The following is a 16,743-nucleotide window of genomic DNA, read 5'->3' on the forward strand; positions in this document are numbered from 1 at the left end:
CCCTTTGGGAAGGTGGTGTGGGGTTGGAGAGTGATTTGCAAGGTGTTACAGCTGTGTAGCATGCAGCAGAGAGAGGGATTGGCTGGCAGGATGAAGTCCAGGTTATTTGCATGGGAGCATCCGGGAGATGAGGTGGGGTTGAGTAAAAAGGCAAAGTCAAAGAAGCAATCTTGTGGTTTGGTAGATCCCAGTCCCTAAGGCAGGTGGTGTTTGTGCTAGAGGGGGAGGAAGGACAAGGCGAGGTTTGTGAAATCCTCTGTGAACCTTTTGTTGGGTTGAGGGGATGGTAGATGAGGTGAAATGGGACAGGTGTAAGCGCGAAGTGTGCAGTGCAATCAAGAGGGTGTGCTCGGTGACGTCATTGGGAGTATTTGTGAGTGATAAGGACATCTGTGCTTGTCATGTGGATGCTTGGTGGTTGCAGAAGGTGGGACGAGCTTCATCTTGGAGCCATCTGCTGGTGGTGATGAGCATGAGGGCAAGAGATGTAGGCTGCTGGTGTGGATTAGGTTGGTGGTAGTGGAAGTGTGTATTGTAGGAGGATTGTGGCCTTGGGTTTGCAGGTGTATTGCGGGATTGAATTTGTGATCTACATTGTTGCCTCTGGACTTACCTTTTGGTTTAGGTGATTTTACACTGTGACCTTGTCCCCTTGGTCCTTCTGCCCTCTAGCTTAGGGATGAAGCAAGGATGGCGGCTGGAAGGCGAGGACAGAGGCAAGGGATTCAGAGAGCACGGAGCAATCTGCTATTTATGGTTTAATTGGTCCAGTCCCCCTACTTTTGACTCTGCCCTGAGATGGGAGTCCCACATGCTGTAAAGGTTTCTCCAGGATTCACCTTGCTGTTCCATGGACGAATATAAACTTTATTATTTTATCTGAGGATGTGGAGGCTCTTACGTGTTGCTATTTGTATCTGTTATTTCTGAGCCCTGGCCCCCAGTGTCCTCGTTAATGGCGTTTGCATCCTCGCATAACTGGATGGGCTTTTGTGTTGTGTATCTTGAAATGTGAACAATGCAAAGCCCTTCCTCTCTACTTCTTGTTGTTCTATTGATATTTTATTTCGAGGGGATTGGGTCCTCCGACGTATTCCATATCTATGACATGTAATCACCACAGCTGTGCTGCTTCGGAAACTTTTTTCTGCGTCGATGACATCGATGCACCGTCATCGAGGACCTCCTCCGACGTCATCCGATGTGATAAGTAGGACGCACAACGCCCGTAGCCTCAGTTCGTTTTTCCCGCGAACGTGTTGCTTCGTGAATCTCGGTTAACGCCTCGACTCTTTGGAGTTCTGTTCTTCTCGGTTCTTCGAACCTGTTCGTTTTTGTGAAAATCCTTTGTGTGAAGATGTCTTCTACTTCGTCTTCGACCCCGCGTCCGGGCTTCAAGAAGTGCGGGAAGTGTGGGTCCAAGATGTCGGTGACGGATTCGCATGACGCCTGCCTCTGGTGCCTCGGGGAGGCCCACGACACGGATGACTGTATCGACTGCCAGTCGCTCACGTCCAAAGCCTTACGCGAACGTAAGAAGAAGTTGTCAGTAGGTCGGGTGTCCAAGCCCCGGAAGTCGAAGTCTGCGGGGCTTTCGACAGATGATTCGAGAGGTGACTCTCCGCGTCGTCGGAAGTCTTGTGGGTCTCCTTCTAGGAGTCGGTCTCGCCACTCCTCAACCTCTTCGAGGCATTCTCGGAAGTGCCGACACCGGTCGTCTTCCAGGTCCTCTTCGGAGGACTCTGCCCGGCACGTCGCTTACCCTACCAGCCGTGCGACGCCAGAGGAATGGGCTTCCTTCGGGAAGAAAATGCTGGCGATTCTCGAGTCGCAGGGTACTAAGCCGTCCGCGCCCCCCGAGTGGGGTCGGTCGTGAGAGGTCGAGAGACACCGCTCGCAAGAGTGGTCGGCACGAGTCACGGGAGAGGTCCCGTTCGGACAAGGAGACTCGTTCTCGACGTACCCGTTCCAGGTCCCGGTCCTCCACGCGTTCGAGACCGTGTGCACCTGTGAGGTCTTCGAGGAAGACATCGACGTCTGAGGCGTCGAGGGCGTCGACAGGCTTTCTCGAGGCTCCGGCTTCGAGGAAGTCGTCGAAGCCGTCGATGCTCAGGTCGTCGAAGGACACGCTCGGGGCTCCGGCTTCGAGGTCTGTGTCGACACCGCCGATGCTGGTGGCGCTGCATCTGACGTCAACGCCGATTTCCTCGACGCCGATCCTCTCGGCGCCGATGCCTGTTCTCTCGGTGCCGATTTGCTCGACGCCACCGACGCCTTTTGTGTCGGAGGTACCCCGTGGCACGGGGGAACCCCCTAGGAAGGCTCTGGTTAAGAGCAAGCACTCTCGGGTGCCTTCTTTTCGCCACCTGGAATATATTTCAGAAGCGGATGAGGATTCTGATGGCCTGGTTCCTAGTCAGGTTCCAGATGAAATTGTCTCGGGCCATAGTCAGTTTGACGATTTGAGGCAGTCACTGCATGATGCCAGTGGACTGGACACCTCTCCGGAGGTGGAGTTTTGTAGGCCTGAGCCTGGCTCTCATGCCGATTCCTCGTACCGGCACCTTATGGCTAGGGTTTCTGAGTACTTGGGATGGTCTGCTCCCCCAGGGGAGTTTGTGCAGGATGATCTAACGGACATCCTTGATGTCGGTCCCCCAACTGACCCGATACTGCCGTTCCATATGGTTTTACAGTGAAGGGTGGTGGCGGCTTGGACTGCTCCGGAGAGTCTCCCGGCGGTGGGCAGATCCTGGTCGCGAAAATACCGTCCAGCCAGTAGCGACCCCTGCTACTTGACCAGGCACCCCACTCCGGAGAGTTTGGTGGTGCAGGCGGCCACGGCCCCGGCAAAGCAGGCGTCGTACCCTACCATCCCTCCTGATGGGGACGACAAACGTTTTGATGGCTGGGCGAAGAAAGTGTTTTCTTCTGGTGGTATGGCGCTTCAGGCGGCCAACTCCATTTGTGCCTTGTCTTGTTTCACACACACTCTGTGGAACTGTGTTGCGTTAGCGGCTGAACATATTCCCGAAGGGGACGAACGGGATGGTTTCCTTGCTATGGTCCAGGATGGTAAGGATGCCATGTGTGAGTCCGTTCAGTCGGGTTTGGACTTAGCTGAATGCGTCAGTAGGTCCATGGCAGCGAGCACCGTGATATGCAGGTTTGCGTGGTTGCGGAAGTCGGGGTTTGCTCCTGAGGTGCAGTCCCGGCTCCTCAACATGCCCTTTGACGGTGAACACCTTTTTGGCAGCAAGGCTGACGAGAGCCTTGAGAGGTTGCAGACCTCAAAAGCTGCAGCGAAGTCGCTGGGCGCTGCAGTTCGCCAACCTCCGCCTTTTCGTCCTAGGGGACAGCAGTGGAGGGGTGGTTCCTTTCGCTATTACTCGTCCTTCAGTAAAGCGAGAGGAGCTGGCAGTCAAAGAGGCCAACGCAGGGGTACCAGAGGTGGACGACGGGGTACCCGTGGTGCCAAGGCCGCTCAGGCAGTTGCCTCTTTGCCCTCAGGTAACGCCGTAGCCGCTCCCACTCAGTCATGAGGCCATGTCCCATGGTTCGCCGGTTGGGGGAAGGCTGGCGCAGCATCTTGTAGAGTGGCAAGCCATTACTTCAGATGTGTGGGTTCTGGAGATCATAACCCAGGCTACTGTCTTCCCTTTCGGCACAGGCCTCGTGACAATCCACCGGGGAACCTCTCTTTGCAGAGTCCGGATCCGCTCCTTGCGCAGGAAATTCAAGCCCTGCTGGAGAAAGTCGCCATAGAACTGGTGCCTGTAGCGGAGAGGAACAAGGGATGGTATTCCCCTTATTTTTTGATTTCGAAGAAAGACGGGGGATTGAGACCCATCATGGACTTGCGCGGTTTGAACAAACTCCGCAGGAAGGACAAGTTCAAGATGGTTACTCGCTCTCAATTCCACTAGGCCCTTCAGCTACAGGACTGGTTGGTGTCACTCGACCTCAAGGATGCTTACTTCTATGTGCCGATCCATCCCAAGCACAAGAAGTACCTGAGGTTCGCGGTTGGCGACTCGCATTTTCAGTTTCGGGTCCTGCCGTTCGGATTGACCTCCGCCCCGAGGGTTTTCACCAAGCTCCTGGTGGTGGTGGCAGCGCATCTCAGGCAAGGTGGGATTCACGTCTACCCCTACCTGGACGATTGGTTGATCAGGGGGAGCTCTCCCGAGCAAGTCCTAGATCATCTGTCCGTCACCTGCCACTCCCTTCACAGGCTGGGCTTCTCCCTCAATTTAAAGAAGTCCCATTTGATGCCAACACAGCGGCTCCAGTACATCGGAGCAGTGCTCGACACTTCCCTGGGGCAGTGTTTTCCTCCCCAGGTGAGGGCTCTTCACATTCAGCAGATGGTGCACAAGTTTCAGCATACCCAGACACTCCCAGTTTTCGAGTTCTTGAGGTTGCTCGGCCTCATGGCATCCTGCATTCTTCTGGTGCCAGAGGCTCGCCTGCGGATGAGATCTTTGCAGTGGGCACTCAAGACGCAATGGTCGCAGTCCTCCGGCAGGATGTCGGACCCGTTTCAGGTGCCGCCCTCGGTCGCCCGGGACCTTCTGTGGTGGGCCGTTGAAGGCAACTTGATGAAGGGCGCTCCATTTTGGCTTCCCTGGCCGGAGGTGACGATCGTGACGGATGCATCCCTCACGGGATGGGGAGCTCATGCCAACAGGCTGACAGTCAGCGGTCGTTGGTCTCCGTCGGAGTCCAGACTCCATATCAATCTGTTGGAGCTGAGGGACGTCAGGCTAGCCCTGAAGGCTTTTCTGCCAACTGTGCGAGGAAAGAATGTCCTGATCCTGACGGACAACACAGTGGCCATGCACTACCTCAACAAAAAGGTGGGGGTAGGGTCACTTCCTCTGTGCAGGGAGGCGATGCAGCTCGAGTTCTGGGCCATCCAGCAGGAAGTTTCGATCTCGGCAGTTCATCTGGCCGGAGACGAAAATGTGACGGCGGAAGCTCTGAGCAGGCAGAGCGCGATCTCTCACGAGTGGGGGTTGGCTCAGGAGATTCTCCTGGAGATCTTCGCCCTTTGGGTGACCCCTCAAGTAGATCTCTTCGCCTCCAGTGTCAACCGGAAGTGCGAAAGGTTTTGCTCGCGGGAATTTCCTCCAAAAGGAGCCGTAGGAGACGCGTTCGTGGTGGAGTGGTCATTCCTGCTGCTGTACGCGTTTCCTCCAGTCCCCGTCATCCCGCAAGTGCTGCGGAGGTTACGGAAGTTCGGTTCCCGGATGATCCTCATTGCTCCGGTGTGGGCTCGGAGGATGTGGTACCCGGACCTTCTTGACTTGTCCATCTGCCCTCCACGTCGTCTTCCCTACCGAGACGATCTGCTCTCACGGGAGGGGGGTCTGGTTCTCCATCCAGAGGTCAGATCCCTCAACCTTCACGCCAGGCTTCTGAAAGGTTGAGGTATAAGGATTGGGACCTCCCTGAAGACGTGATGGAGGTGTTGCTTTCGGCCCGAAGGCCAGCAACAAAGTCTCTGTACCGTTGGCGTAAGTTCTGCGACTGGTGCAGAGTTCAGAATGTGGATCCTTTTGCATGTGACATCCCCATGGTTCTGTCCTTTTTACTTTCTTTGGCCCACAGGGGCTTGCAAGTGGGTACCGTTAAAGGTTATCTGGCGGCGCTGTCCATCTTTAAGCGCTCGTCTGAAGAGTGTTCTTACTTTAAAATCCCTTTGATTTCGCAGTTTCTGAAAGGGCTCACTAATGTGTTCCCTCCGTCACCTTTCCTGGTGCCCGGTTGGGATTTAAACCTTGTTCTTAAGTTTCTTATGGGTGCTCCGTTTGAGCCTTTACATTCTTGCCCTTTGAGGCTGTTAACTCTGAAAACTGTTTTTAGTTGCGGTTACTTCCGCTCGCAGAGTGAGTGAGTTACAGGCACTTTCAGTTAAGCCACCCTTCACTGTATTTCACGAGGACAGGGTTGTGCTTATAGTGCGTCCTTCTTTTCTTCCAAAGGTAGTGACGGAATTTCATTTGGCCCAGAAGGTTGTTCTTCCGGCATTCTATCCTCCTCCGCATCCTGGTAAGGAAGAGGAGAGGCTCCATAGGCTTGATCCTAGGAGAGCTTTAAGCTTTTATGTTTCACGCATGTCCCGGGTCAGAGTGGACGATCAACTCTTTATTGGTTACGGTAGAAAGCGTTTGGGGAAAGCTGTGACGAAACAGACTTTGTCTCGCTGGATTATTTTGGCCATCTCGGAGTGTTACCACTTGGCGGGTAAGGACCCACCGGCTGGCTTGCGGGCCCATTCTACCAGGGGTATGGCTGCATCTGCTGCCCTGCAGAGGGGTGTTCCTATTCGCAACATCTGTGATGCAGCCACCTGGGCTTCAGTACATACATTTGTGCGTCACTATTCCCTCGATTCCACCCGAGGACAGGATCCGGGCTTTGGCAAGGCGGTCCTTTGCTCTGCTATTTGATTGGCTATTCTAAATTTTGATTCTAAATTCTTTCCCTCCTCCTTGCTCTGGTACTGCTTTGGGAGTCTGTCATAGATATGGAATACGTCGGAGGACCCAATCCCCTCGAAGAACAAGTTACTTTCTTACCTGGTAACGTTCTTTTGATGGGATGGTCCGACGACGTATTCCATATCGCTCCTGCCCTGCCTTCCCCGCTGCAGAATTTCTTTTGCGATTGCAGCTTACGTTCCGCAAGGCTTTGTGTGTGACTGGCAGTTGACTAATGTCACACGTTCTGGGAGAAAAAACTACAACTGAGGCTACGGGCGTTGTGCGTCCTACTTATCACATCGGGTGACGTCGGACGTCGGAGGAGGTCCTCGACGAAGGCGCATCGACATCGACGCAGGACGCAGACGCCGAAAAAAGTTTCCGAAGCAGCACAGCTGTGGTGATTACATGTCATAGATATGGAATATGTCGTCGGACCATCCCATCGAAAGAACGTTACCAGGTAAGAAAGTAACTTGTTATTCTATCGCGCTCGTACACAAGTGTTTCGGAGCGCGACAAGCAAGGGAGGGCAGCAGGGGAGAACAAAACAGCGATCTTACTAGGCCCAGTGACATTGAGAACGCGCAAGTGCATGGGGGAGGGGAAAAGTGCATGGAAGGGGGGAGAAGTGGAAAGTGCGAAGCAGAGGAGAAACAGATGAATAAATAATAAAGGCAACAAACAGTGGTAGTGAAGCCAGCAATTTGCAAGTGCTAGGTTTAAGGCAGCAGACATGGTAGGTCTGATAAGTGCAGGAAGAAAAGGGGGGGGCTGTATGGGTACAGATACAGACCCCAGTGCAAGGGGTGGCCCGGCAGTGTGGCAGGGCGAGCAGGTACCTGGGCCAGAGGACAGAGGGTGGCCAAGTGCACGGTGCCAAGAGAGACAGATCAGCAGGGGAGAGGGGGAGCGAAGGCAGAAGAAAAGAGGAAGGTCTTGAGGTGCTTCTGGAACGAGTGGCAGGGAGGCTGTTCCAGAAGGAGGCCCCAGCCGAAGACCGAGATCTACCCCCAGCTCGTTTCTTTGAAAAACGCATGGGGAGAGCTGCGGGGGTGACTTTTTATACCAGCTTTCAGTTGGTCCCATTTACCCTGCTTCAACTATGCTCCATTTTGTTAATCTGAGTCAAGTGGGAACTCATTTTGGGAGTAGAAAAGTAAGTCCTATTACCAATGGACGTATAAGCAAGCACACGTGTTTTAACTGGAAAACAGAAATGTTTTGTAACAAATATTACTTTGCACCAAGCTATTAATGGGCATTTAAAGATGCACGTTTCCCTCTTCAGGTCTGGCAGCAATAAGGGGTTCCAAAATGTAAATCTGGTCCAAACACACATCCATGGAGCTGTGTGGATGAGCTCGTCTGTTTCCTGTTTTTGTTGGGAGTATTTTTACTTTCTATTTATTGTTTTATGGGGGTATTTGCGTATTTTGAGGGAGTAAAAGTGGCCCTTGCCCTATTGGGCTGTCCGTTTGCTTTCTACAGATGAGAATGTGCGTGTGTGTGGGAACACTTGAAAGGCATTCTGCATGTGCTTTCTCCCATGAGGCCTCACCTTTTTAATGGGCTATTAATGTCCACTTAGTGAGCTTCGCAAAGTATGCCTTTGAGTCCATTGGGAACTCGAGCATTGCATGCGAAGGACTTGGCCTTTGTGCTTTTGATCTAAGCAGTGAGAGGGGGGGTGCAACTTGGTGAACGTTTTGACTCTTACTCTTGAGTCTTACCCATTGTTCCTCTAACAAATTGCTTCTGGGAGTTCCCCCTTCCCAAACGCATTCTAGAATGTGTAGATCAAGCAGTGGAATGAACACTTTGTTTTGCTCCAGAGACTTCCAGGCAACCCCTCGTTACCTTTGGCTGGCTTTGAGACAAGCTCCGGCTTTTCTTCACTTGGACGTTTGACCCTAATACAAATACACTGCCAAACGTGTCATTTCATATACATAGACAGCAGTTAGTTATATTCTTTTTTGGTGAAAGGTTCTACTGTAGTCCAGTTGCAGATCAGATCCCACGCTATTCTCCAGCTTTTTGCTTGCTCCTGGACATCATTCTACTGACTTGGCTGTGGTGGGCGTCCGTTTCCAAATGATAATTCTTGGGAAACGCCTCATATGGCTCAGACTAGACATTGAAGTGTAACGGAGCACTGAACCACACAGCAGCTACAATGGAATATTGCAGCAAAAACATAACTATGCCCCACAATTTAGAGATTCAAAAGTTTTGGTGCCTGGATCCTAGTCTTTAAAGCTATTTAAAAGGATGTTAAGCTAGTGCATAGTCTCAAAAAATGGTGGGGAGCACATTCCACCAGTCAACAGCAGTGCAACTAAAACATTTATTTTCCCCAAAATATAATCCTTCTACAATGTCAAAGAAACTGGAGTAGGGCAACATCCCAACGAGGAGGACCACAAAAGAGGTGACGAAAGAGCAGCAGCCTTGTAAGATCCCACCACCAGTACCGATGTCTTTTCCCCATTCCGTTTCAGCCAATTCGTACACATTCACCCTCCTACAACCTCCAGGCATGTCCTAAGCCTGACAGCAGTCTCTGGTAATATCAAGTCTAAAAGAGCCAGGATCTGCGTGTCATCAGCATAGGCATAGCAGGTGAAGCCGTGGGAGGCGATGAGCTCCGTAAGCGGCTGGACATAAATGCTGAACAGAACCAGGGAAATGGCGGACCCTTGAGGGACACCACAAGAAAGTGTAGTAGGGACTGAGCTAAAACGTGAAGGAGATACATATTGCATTCAATCCAAAAGGAAAGGGGTAAACCAGGACAACACTGCCCCAGCGAGGTATCTCCGCAGGACTGCATGACTGATGGTGTCAAAGGCGCCGGACCGCTCAAGCAGCATCAATGCCCCCATGCCGCCTGGATCATGTAGGCAGACGAGATCGTCCACTACTGAGACTAGTACACCCTCTGTGCCATGATCTAGCCGGAATCCTGACTGGGATGAATTAATTATTATTCTTTATTATTAATGAAAGAAAGAGGAATTCTCCAGAAAAGTTGTGAAAAAAGGACAGACCAACGCCTCAAGCAGTTTCATCAAGAATGGTAACAAAGAGATGGACCCAAAGGATCAAGAGAAGGTTTTTTCAATAGCGTGCTTAAGAGAGGCTGAATAAACCCAGTTTGTAGCTATTCATTGATCGCTTGTGGGGCGATCTGAACTAACTTCCTTTAGAACCCATAGAGGATTGGCATTGGTAGGGGAAGCAGACCTCAACATGGCCAAGGCCGTTATTATTTCCTATGGCGAAGACTGGCAACACATCCCATTTGGAACAAAACTCAGCAGTAACAGCTTCAGGAGAAATCTGATGAGATCATAAAGCTGAAATCTGAATATTGTCATGTATGTCTGCTAATTTGTTCACAAAAAAGACTGAGAGTCACGCAGCCCTTGCGGTTCCGGCATCCCCTCGGAAGGGAGAGAGGACAGCAAGTGAACCAGTTTAAATAATTCCAGGGGCTGATTAAGGGACCCTTCCACCTGATGGGGGTCGGGGTGCATCACATTTTCCCTCTGCTATTGCCTTATGATACTGGCTGGTCATATCCTGCAGAATTTGCCTACCAGGGGGCAGTACTTACTATGCCGACTGCAGTCAGCCTGCGGCCGCTGCAAACTGAGAGCAAAAAGGCGGTCATTAAGCCAAGATTTAGATTGCCCACACCAACTGTGACCCAGCTGCTTGCTTTACCAGCCCCAACTGGTCTGGCCAACTTCCAAGAGAAAGAAATAAGGCAATGGTCAGACCAGCATAAAGGCAACACGGAGTTAACCATAATGTCTGTACTAGAGGCAAAAATGATAGTGTGGGTGGGACCTGACACAAAGTTGGAGGAGAGCAAGCTCCTCCATGGCCTCCAAAAACCTCATTGCCTCCAAGTCAGCAGGATCATTATCCTTCTAGTTAATATCCCCCATTATCCAAAGATTAGGGTAGCGGAGACGATGTTCAGCTACCAATTCCACAAAGGCTTCCATAGAATCACTCCCTGGGTGTCGATGGAGCACCAAACTATATACTGTTAGATGGGAAGAAATAGTAAAACGAGAAAAGAGCGCTTCAATCTTTAAACCATGATATGCTACAGACGTTTATAGAGTATGCGTCCACCACAAGGGCACCTTAGCGCTAGGACCCTCCGCTCGGGCCGTTGACTACATGTCTAGAAAAGCATGGTTTTAAGCACGTGCCGGAACTGTGGATTTGTTAGATTGCACGTTGCGGTCGCGACTTAAAAAACCCACCCAACTAGGCTGCAATTTTGGAATAATTACCAGATTTGCCGCTTCTGATCGTAAGGACCTCAAGGGGATGTATGGCTGAAACTTGTCCTCACGAAATTCGTCCCCAATCCCATAATATGCCCGGTGTACAAGGCACAGGGCTTTGAACTTAATTATTTTTGCCACCGGGAGCCAGTGAAGTGCCCAAATCGCTGGACTACTATGGGCGCCATATGGCGATCCCATTGCCACTCTGGCCACCATATTCTGCAATCGCTGAAGCCGCTAAATCAAGCCCTTAGGTTGCGTCAGATAGAGGGCATTGCAATAGTTGAAGCTAGAGATTAATGAACCCACCACCTGAGGACACAAGTCCTCTGAGAAAGGGCATGATCTTGCGAAGTAGCTTTAACAGATAGAAGCTGGTCTTACAGACCGAGCGAACTTGCCCAGTCATTGACAAAGATGACAGCACAACTCCTAGGTTTTTGACCGACGTGACCGGGGAGGGAATAACACCCAGGACTGGACTAATGGGCAAAACGCTGGGGTCCACAGCAAGGTCCCAGGAGAGCCCACCATCCTCAGCTCTGTATTGTCCCTGTTCAGTTTAAGCGAGTTGCTGTCCGTCCAACTCTTCAAAGCCGACAGACACTTGCACAGTCACGACGATGCCTCAGTTTGGTCAAGGTCTAACTGTACCAGAATTTGGGTGTTGCCTGCATATGCGTAACATATGAAGCCACAGGAGCAGATGAGAGCAACTAATGACTGAATGTAAAGGTTGAATAGCATAGGGGACCGGGCAGAGCATTGCGGAACACAACAGGAAAGAGTGTGAGACTGGGAGTGGAACAGAGGGAGAGAAAGTGACTGACCACATCCCGACAAAGGAAGCCAACCAGGCCAGGACGGTTCCTGAGAGCCCTCTTCTGGCCAGGCGGGACCGCAAGATGGAGTGGTTTAATGGAATAATGCTACCTGCAGATTGATTCCTATAAGTAACTGCCACTCCACCCCCAGGGGCTTGGTGACCCAAACAGCATGCACGATGTTATAATCTGGGGGGCGAGGGGGTGGCCAATATCTGCCCCATTGCTGAACCTGAAGACTCACAGAACAACGTTTTCGTGACAAATGCAAAGTCGGGAGAGCAATCACTAAGTAAATCATTACACTGCCAGTGTGGGCAAAGACCGAGAATTACACAGCACACCTTTTACCAGCTCTTGAGGCGGGGAGATCGGAGAGGGAGAATGATCAGAAAAAACCCGTAGGTTGTATGGTAGAAGGGGGAGCTGAGGCAAAAAGTGTCTGATGGTAAACGGAACGATCTTTATGAATTACTGGCACTTCTGTGCTAAAGCCATCCGTTCGCCCATCTGTAGACTGCACGAGCACAGACATGGTTGCCTTTTGCGTGCATTCAGCTTGCCCGCTGCACGTAAATGCCAGTTGGGAAGTCGTGTGTGCGTATCCGTGACAGGGATGGAAGAAGGACTCCTATCTTTAGCGGCACTAGTGCTTTTCTAAAAACAATATACTCTGCATGTGCTGCAAATGCAGCCAGTATTTAGACCAGAAGCAATTTAAAACAATACAGGAAATAAACTCCCAGCAACTTCCTTTGCTAATGTAACACGCTGTTTTGCTACCGGTCGTACAGGACCATACCGGAGCTTGGACTAATAGCTGGAAATATTAGATGATGTCAAAAGGCTTGACTGAATTTAAAACAAATGGGAAATATTGCCTGACCACCATAGGTGGCATTGATGGGGTTGAAGGGTAGTATGGTGGAGTAAGGCGGAAGAGAGTAGTTGACAGAACCGGCCACAGCTTGTCTGGTTCTGGCCGTAAGGAATGCCCGGCACTATGATAGAAGAGTATCAGCCCTACCACCAAGCGGTATCAGGTAATATCCCTATACATATGGTCACCGTATATAATATCGCCGGGAAAAGGTTGTGGCGATATTATATAGGTGACCATATAAATAGAGACAGGGGCAGCGGGGGTTGCGGTGGTGTCCCCCGCTCCCCCATAAAAAAGGGTTTGGGGTTACAGGGGTGTCCTCCGCATGTTCCATGTAATGATGTCCCCACAAAAAACGACAGTGTTTCAGCGTGTTTTTTTTTTTTTGCATAGCGATATTTTTGAGGGGACATTATTACATGGAACCCACCAAACACCTGAGGAGGATTCTCGAGTTGGCCAAGCAGTGCTTGGCAACCTGTTCACATGAGACGAGTGTTCGAGACGTGAGTTGGTTACGTCTGTTGAGCTAGGTCTCCGCCCATTTTGGTTGTGATTATGTACTGCTGAATAATCTCATTCAAGAGCATTTGAATCCATGAAGATTCACATACGCACTCCCTCCTACCCCTCACTGCCTCTTCTTGGTTCTTACTGCTACATTACGTGCACTGCCAAATCTGAAGATGGTCACCAGGGGTGGAGCTGAGGAGACCCGTCTAATTGACTGTGGACATTATGACCCAAAATGACTGAGATAGAGCACTAAAGCGACAAGCAGTTTAAAAATGTAAAGTGCTTTGATGTTAGAGGATTCTCAGCCTGACGAATATTCAAGAGCATGTGAATCCATGAAAGATACCAATGCTGGAGAACAGGAGTTACAGGTAAGTAACTTGTTCCTTCTCTCTGCTGAAAGCACATTCCCTAAAGATGCTTGACAGCAATGCAACCCAATTGGGGTTTACCCCAAAATAGAAGGGAAAAAAGGTTGAATGCACACTTAGTGCTCATTCGGCCTGGTATAAAAGCTTGAATCCCATATTACTGAACGGGGAGGGTTGTGGGGATGTCTCCCACTCCCCTAGTTCAATATTATGGGCTGCAGAGGTTGTGGGGGTGTCTCCCGCATACATTAGATGCACAGCGGGGAGACAAACAACCGAAACCTGAAAAGCTTTAATTACACAAATGCGAACAAGTGGGCTTTGCAATTTTGTAATTCAAGCTTTTTGTATTCGGTTTTTGAACGTAGATCCACCCAATTGCGGCTAAGTTGCATGGGGTTATGCTGAGGTAATGGGGATGACTGCAGTAACTACAAAAGCAACTGGTGACTTGTAGAGTAATCGGAGTGGAGGAGCATTGCCACAGGTGACTAAAACAATAACGGCCACTTCCAATGGGATGAATCCAAGCCACAGTTAGCAACAATGATCGCACATCCCTTTAGCTATTAAGGAACCTATATTGAATAAAGAATTTATTTCCATTTTCTTCTTTACTCTGATATCAGCATGATGGACTTATTTGAGGGTGCCAAAAAGGAGGAGGACAAAAAAGCAAGAGGGCGATAAAGGAAAGTGTTAGGAAAAAATATTCAATTTATGTGTAATTTTCCCTCCATTTGTGTACCCCCAACTTTTTGCTGTCGTCTTACTATCCTAGCGTGACTTTTGCCTGTGGAGCCCAATCTTATGCTGTACTCCGCTGGGTTTTCGCTCACTTTCTTATGGGGAAACTGACATGCCTATAAAGACAGTCAGTACTGGGAGACTGTTTGCCTTAGTCTTTCACTTTCTTGCTAGTTTTTAGCATCATGTTAACAGTCCACACAGTCCCTTACTGTTTGTTTGTTTATTCATTTATATGGCGCTCCGAACCCTAAGGTATCTGGGCGCATAACAAGTTACAGGTTACAATCGTTAACCGCAGGTTACAGTCATTTAAAGCAGGTCAAGATGCACAGTAGGTGATAGTAACATAATGGGTCAAAAAATGTCATAGGCAGTGGCAATTGTTAGCGTCATGGGTAATAGGTCTCCATCATAGATCAAAGGTCATAGGCAATAACAATTAACATCGCAGGTTATAAGTGAAGACATAAAAACGTACAGGATATTCACAAGATATTTACATCACTGAGTATACATAGCAGAGGCCTGAGAAGCAAAGTTATCATAGAAAGAGTGCGAGTGCCTTTAAGATCTTTAAGTGGGCGGGTCTATCAGGTGCTATTCAGGTTCTGAAATCTTACTAGTGTGTGAGGCCGGCTTAGTGATCAAGAGAGAACAGCCACGACTTAGCATCTTTCCTGAATGTTTGAAAGGAGGGGGTTGCCCTTAAGGAGTCCGACATGGAGTTCCACAGCTGAGATGCCATGACTGTGAAACAGCTCCCTCCTGCTTACTTAAGTTTACATTTTGGGATCCTGAGGCTGTTGGTCTGCGCAGGTCTGATTAGCGTTCTAAGGTGTGTTTAGTGAATTTGTCCACTAAGTATTTCGGCGCTTTATTGGTCAAGCATTTCTAAGTGAGGTTTAAGGATTTAAGCTTTATTCTGTTTTTGATGGAAAGCCATTTTGAGAAATGCCTAGTGTTTGAAATGTGCTGTGTTCTTGGGATGCTTAACACAATTCTTAAGGCGGCGTTCTGGAAGATTTGCAGTTTGCTGATATTGTATTTACTGGTGCTGATGTATAGAACATTGCAATAATCTAGCTTCGACAAAATGAGGGCTCAACCTAGTGTGATGCAGCCATCTTTGGAGAGGAATGGTTTGCAGGAATAAATAAGTTTACATATGTAGCTGGTAGCAGAGGCCGTAGCATTCACTTGTTTGTTCAAGTTCAGGGCAGAGTCCAAATAAAAGCCTGAGGTTTTGACTTCTTTCGAGACTGTAATTTTTAGTGCATCAATTATGGAGTTGTATACGTTTTTGAGTTTAAGTTTATAAATTAACCCAATGAGTAAGAGCTCCGTCTTATCCTCACTGAGGCAAAGGCTCTGAATGGCCATCCAGGTTTGTATGAAGGTAGTTTTTGTTAATCAATGCCACTTCCGTGTTTCCAGAAATTGGAATGAGTACCGTGCCCTGGGGTCTTCCTTTCATTTATCAGGCCCTAGACACCCCCAAGGATTATTTGGTAGAAGTACATATATGCCTTGGACAGAGCAGGGGGGCAGCTGTTATTTTTCATATTTATTTTTTTTAACCCTTTCTTGTGGTCATACCACGTTTACTGCGGTTGTCCCAGGACAATGGCTTGGCCCCAAAATGGCCACTCCTCGAGGTCCTTCGGTTTGTCCTTTGACCATCTTGTCCCTTTACCCCTTTACCTTCCACAGGTTGAGCAGGCCCAGTAAAACCCTTTTTTGGTCATGGAGCTCCCCGCGTAAACCGAAGCTTTCGCGGTCCTCTGCATGCCTTGTGCCTTGAGGCTTCACTCAGCATCTGGCCCCGCTCTAGCCTTAGCCATCCCGGATAAGTACTCAATCATCCGAGTGGATAGAGAGACCAACACATCCAATAACTCCAAAGGAGGCGGTATAGCCTTCATATACAAAACATCCCTCGGCCTTAGAACAACAATCAATCATTAAATACTATCAGCAGAACTTTTCTCTGTAAAACTGCCTACAACCCCCACAACCACCATCATGATACACCTGGTCTACCAACCACCCGGCCCAACATCCTCCTTTGAAAGTGACATAGCTCATCTTCTATCATCAAATACGAAAAATAAATCCCAAGTCGTCATCCTGGGTGATTTCAATCTAGGACTCTCTGATCCTAATAACCTAAAACCGAATGCTCTCAAGGACACCATCACAGAACTAGGGTTTACCCACAGAATACACAACCCCACCCACTCAAAAGGAAGAACACTACTAGACTGGCTAGCAGACCTAAATTGTAACGTTGACCTATTCTCCAACACACCCTGTGCCTAGACAGACCACCACCTAATCTCTTTCTCCATCAAATTTCCCGAGAAACTGATAGCACTCACCCTTGCACCAGCCATGATGACAAGAAATAAGCGCAATCTAACCCTAGAGAATCTCATACCATTACTAAAACCCATCACACATACCATAGAAATACACTCAGACCCATCAGTCCTAGTTGGCCTGTACAGCGAGACAATGACTAGGGCAATCAACACTATAGCACCACTCAAACTGCGAAAAGCCAAACCCTGTGCTCACCTTAACAATTGGTACACTCCA

General features: G+C 49.4%; 1 protein-coding gene across 1 annotated transcript in view; it reads left to right on the forward strand.

Moving 5' to 3' along the window:
* Positions 1-16,743, forward strand: part of MRPS18A (mitochondrial ribosomal protein S18A) — a 317,122-nt gene that overhangs the window by 279,450 nt on the left and 20,929 nt on the right. The window lies entirely within an intron of this gene.

This window comes from Ambystoma mexicanum, chromosome 4q (genome assembly GCF_040938575.1).
Source record: "Ambystoma mexicanum isolate Mex_15411 chromosome 4q, UKY_AmexF1_1, whole genome shotgun sequence".
NCBI classification, from domain to species: Eukaryota; Metazoa; Chordata; class Amphibia; order Caudata; family Ambystomatidae; genus Ambystoma; species Ambystoma mexicanum.